Below are 5,564 nucleotides of genomic sequence, written 5' to 3' on the forward strand. Positions count from 1 at the left end.
AGATGCAGCACCTTGCACTTGTCCTTATTGAATTGCATCCAGTTGTTCTCTGCCCACTTCCCCAACCTGTTGACGTCACCTTGGATCTGGTTCCTCCTCTTCAGGGTGTTAGCTTCACCCCATATTTTAGTGTCATCCACGAATTTGGACAGGGTGCTTCCCACCCCCTCATCCAGATCACTGATGAAGATGTTGAACAGCACCGGCCCCAGAACCGAGCCCGGAGGGACTCCACTGCACACATCTTTCCAGGTTGTCACTGACCCATCCATCACCACCCTCTGAGTGTAAACCCTGAGCTAGTTTGCTACCCATTCTACCATATAAACAGCCATAGCAAATCTCCTCAGTTTATTAATAAGGATGGTGTGGGATACCGTGTTAAAGGCTTTCTTGAAGTCCAGATAGATAACATGTTAAAGAGTATGTTAAAGATGTTAAAGAGCATGGGCCCAAGCACTGATCCCTGGGGGATACCACTGGAGATGGCCCTCCAGGATGAGGCCATCCCATCTATTACACCTCTCTGGGATCAGCCTCTGAGCCAGTTGCCAACCCACCTTACTGTAGACTGGTCTAGGTCAGTATCCTCCAGTTTAATTGAGAGAATCTCATGGGAAACAGATTCAAAGGTCTTGCTGAAGTCTAGGTAAATGATGTCAACCTCATGTCCCTTGTCTAGCTGGTTAGTTACCTGATCATAAGAGGACATCAGGTTTGTTAGGCATGACCTACCCTCAGCAAAACTGTGTTGGCTGCTTCTTAGTACCCCACCAATTATGAGCTTGTGATTGATGGCCTCCTCGACAATTTTTTCAAAGATTTTTCTTGGGACCAAAGTCATACTGACCAGTCTATAGTTTCCAGGGTCATCCCACTTACCTTTCTTAAAGATGGGCACAATGTTAGCCCTCTTCCAGTTGTTCAGGACCACTCCCAAGTTCCATGACTCTTCAGACATCTTTGCCAGAAGCACTGCTATGAACTCAGCCAGTTCTTTCAGGACTCTTGAATGCAGGTCATCTGGCCCAGGAGACTTGAAAACATCCACATATTCTAAGAGTACCCCCACCTGTTTGGGACTGATTTCTTGTGGACTTTTGTCTTCCCCATATTCCCTGGGCCTCTGGACAGGTGAACAGCTCCCACTGGATTTCAGGAATACCAATGTGAAATAAGTTGTTAGGAGCCTTGCCTTTTCGCAGGGATCAACTGTGGGCTGCACCTCCATATTCAGTAGGGACACATAGTGAAGCTTGATTTTTTTTCTTGTTTCTTATGTACCTATAGAAGGACTTTTTGTTGTCCTTTATTATTTCAGTGTCTATCTTGATCTCCATGACTGCCTTGGCTTTCCATGTCTCAAACCTGCAGACCCTGGCCATGTGAGTGTACTCCTCTCTGGTTGCTGAACTATTTGTCCATTGATTATATGCTTTGTTTTTCTTTTTCAAAAGTTCCCTAATATCCCTGTTAAGCCAAGCAGGTCTCTTGGCCCCTTTCCCATTTTTGACCACATGGGGATGGCCTCTTTTTGAGCAGTAAGAATTGTCTCCTTAAGGAAGCACCACTGTTCCTGAACTCCCAAATTGTCCAGCCACTGGTCATGGAGAACCTTTCTAACTAGACTCCTGAGTTTACCAAAGTCTGCCCTTCTGAAGCCCAGGACTTCCGTTCTACTGACTGGATTCCCAGCCTTTTGGTGGATGGCAAACCTAATCAGATTGTGATCACTGTCACCCAGAGTACCTCTAATCTTCAGGTCACCATATATGAGGTCATTGAAAAGTTGGTAAGTAGGCATGAGTGGATGTGTGGTCAGGGTACTGATGAGACTTAGTTTTCTCTTTCTATCACAGTTTCCGATTATTGGAATATGGATGTGAGCAAGAGGAATTTTAATTTAGAGGAAAATGAAATAACACTAGTAGACTGGGAGGAATAAGCAAGAATATGGCAAAGATTACACCATTCCCCCTGATGGAGGGTGTTTGCTTCTTATTTGTTTATTGAGAGAGTAATTCAGGGTGGGGTGTGGGACCAGATGCTTCTGGATGATTGTAAGTCTGCACTTACCAGACTGACTCTATTTATACAATGCAGCTTTTGCTACAATCATTTATGTCACTATTACTACCACTCTACCGAGGGATAAACATTATGTCAGCTTGGAAACACAGTGCTACAGAAAGCAGTGACACATGGGTTAAGAAGTACTGGTATGTCTTGCCATGAGCACGACACTAGCACTTCATATTCTGTATTGGCTGCCTGTCTGATTCCAGGTGGAGTTTAATGTGTTGTTTCTGAACTATAAGACCCTAAATGGTTTGGAAGCTGCATCCCACTGAGACCACATATATCCCCTTGTAAAAATGCAACAGATACAATCAGTAGAAGAAATATAAACTGGAGATTACTTGGCATGTAAGAGAGTAAGCCGCTGGCAAGTCTTTCCATGGGAGCTCTTTCAATGTTGGGATTCAGCCCAACTCTTCATATGAAATAGCCCTAACACATTGACCTTTAAAGTATGATGCAAGCTTCAGTCATTTGGAGATAGACATCCCCAAGGAGTTCTAAGCTTTGAGATTTTAGATAAGCATGTGTTATTTTTCACACTGAGGGATTTATCCATATAGTTAATCAATTGTTTGGAAAAAATTAGATGGACAACTTGATTTTTTAGAATAAGCTGATCTGTATGACAGAAGGCTGTTGGTTTTCCACTGCTATTTTTCATTGTTTTCATTGTTTTTTTTTTTCATGTGCTAGACAGGAGTCTTGCATAGCTGTTTTCTAAAAGATCCTTATGTTGAAAGTGACATAAATAAAATGCTGCTCTATTTCAGTAGCTGTTTCTTTGTTGCACAAAAGGAAGAAAGAAAGAAAGAAAGAAATCATCCTATTATTTTTTTCCCTGCCACACTGAAACAAAGTAATGCAAATAGTTAATTTTCCCTTAGTGATGGCATTTGTTGTTTTTTTTTTAATTAAAGGGAATTTAACACCATCATATGATATATGTGATTTTAATTTAACACTTTTGTATATTTAACATGTTGCCCTTTGGGTGCTTACACAGGTTATATTTTTTTTGTGCAATCAACCCCTTGAAAGCATTGAACAGCCATGATGTAACACACATGCATGGCTGCATAATGCTTTAAAAATAGCTGATCACATAAAAAAATAAACTTTATCAAATAAGGTATAAGATTAAGGGCCTTTAAAGCAGAGAGACTTAAGGAATTATGTTCCCTTGATGGTTAATTTTTCACATGGGGACTGGGCTGGGCTGTATTCATGCTGGTGAGCACCAGCCCAGCTTTTTCACCAGGGATGTCAGTGGAGAAGGGAGGAAGCTGCCAGCTGGGATTTGCCTGGCCTGAGCTGGGGGAAGGTGGAATGGAGCATTCTTGCCTTGCAGACTCCTCACCAGCTACCCTGCCTGGGACACTGGGGGGAGCTGGGCCAGGCCCATGAGGTGAGGGGGCTCTGTTCCACCCCATCTCTGAACTGGAGGGGTGGGGTAGACGGGTGGAGTCCCCATACCTCACAGACCTGGCTTGGCTTCCCACAACACCCTGGCAGGGGTAGTTGGATGGGTCTATGAGGCAAGGTGTCTCCTTTCCACCCCCTGCTCCAGCTCAGCCTGAACAAAAGCCAAGCCAGCAGCTCCATGCACCCTTCCCCCTCCCTCCTCTACTGTCAGTCCCAGAATGGGGAGTGGGAGGGGCTGGGGAGTGGGACAGTTCAACAGCCTCCTTGGAGGCTCTGGAAGCACTCCCACCTACTGGCCAGGGCTCTTCACTGACCCAACAAAGTGCCATGAGTTAGAGCAGGGCCCTAAATATCTGTAGTCACCCTTTCTTTAGTAGATTAGTTTTGAGTGCTACATTAATTAGAAAAGAAGAGAAAAAGGTTTTGCTGATGCATAGAGAGATAATGATAATTAACAGTATAAAACATAGCTCATAAAATATTTTTTCAAATATCTGGATCTCAAAATTGTGCCTACTGGAAAACAAAATTATATCAATATTACAGAGTGATGCTGCTATATTGGTACTAAATAGAAAACAAATCTTAATATGCTTTATTTGTAGTACATTTAGGAAGCAATTAACATTAATAGTCCATGCAATCTGAAAGTAGTTGTTATAGGCTACATCCCAGAGTCTAGATAGCAGGCACAGATTTTGTCTTTTTTTGCTACGTTTTATTGTAACGAATGAACTGAATATAACCAAAGTAGTTGGAGGTGGGAACTTCATTGTTGTGGACAGTTCTTACTGTACTGAATCAACTGCAGTGTTAGGCCTATTGTTTCTTGTATTTCACAAGTTTTTATCTTTGTAACACTCTATGCAACCCTATTCATATCAGTGGAGCTGTGTGAGGTAAAGGAAGACAGAATGTATTTTCTAATAGTTAACAGCAAGTTTATGACTGACATTTATGGAGGTATGTTTGGGTGTCTTCCCCAGGGATGGCTGTAAACCCCTGTGAGCCCCCTTAGCCTTTGTCATCTCTGCTTTCTTTGGAGCCAAATCCCCATCAGCTCACCCGACACAACTTGCTGTGACTGTACTTTTTGAAAAGGCAGGCTTCTCCAGGGCTCCCCAAGCCAGATCTCATGCTCATGAGTACAGGTGTTCTTACTCATCACCTTAAGGGATAATTACATAGCCTCCTTGTCCCCCCTTTTAGCCATGTCCAAACCTTGCAGCTGTTACCAATCACTCAGTAGCTGAGGGCTGAATCCTCTGCTCTTTCTGGGCTCAGACCTGTCTCCTTCCACCCATGCCCAGCACTTCATGCATCTTAACTAGTCCTGGGTATGGCCCCTGGGTCTCTGACCCTGTTTCCACCACATGGAGGCACTGGGCACCTAGCCCCATCTCATCCCTCCTTTGGGCTATAAGTCCCTACCACTGTCAGTCTCCAACTGTGGCTCTCCTCAGCCTTTGACCCCTCTACGAGGGCCCTGGCCCTGGCCCTGCAGTTGAAATCTCTGGGTTACCTTGCCCTGGAAGTTTCTGGCTGTAGCCCATCGACCTTTGACCCCTTCTTCTGGGCCCTGACCCTGCTTTTAAGCCAGTTGAGATCTCTGGGGTTATGGGGTTCCTGGCCCTGCTTGTTCTCACCCCTTCTGGGCTATGGGTCCTTGACCCTGGCTCATTCCTCTCACAGGCTATGGGTCATTGACCTGGTTCTTGACCATCTCAAGCTACTTGCCTCTGACCCAAGCTGTGGCTTTGCTCCTTGGCTCCAATCCCATGGGCCCTGGCTCCACCCCAGGCCAGCTGAGACCTCCATAGCCCCTACAGTTTCAATCCCTAAACCACCAATCTTACCTACCTCAGTTTGGGTGTTAGTCAGTAGCCTTGCTACAGCCATTTTTTCTTAGGAGCAGCTCTCCATAGATTCCAGATCAGACTACCTGCCCAGCTCAGGCCCTGGGTTTATATACTGCAAGTCCAGCCCCATTCTGGGGCAAGATCTGGATAGGTTACAGGAGTGGGCTAACATAAACAGAATGCATTTCAATACTGACAAGT

The sequence above is a fragment of the Gavialis gangeticus genome, unplaced genomic scaffold (assembly GCF_001723915.1).
Source record: "Gavialis gangeticus isolate Ggan-Ray unplaced genomic scaffold, GavGan_comp1, whole genome shotgun sequence".
Lineage (NCBI taxonomy): Eukaryota > Metazoa > Chordata > Crocodylia > Gavialidae > Gavialis > Gavialis gangeticus.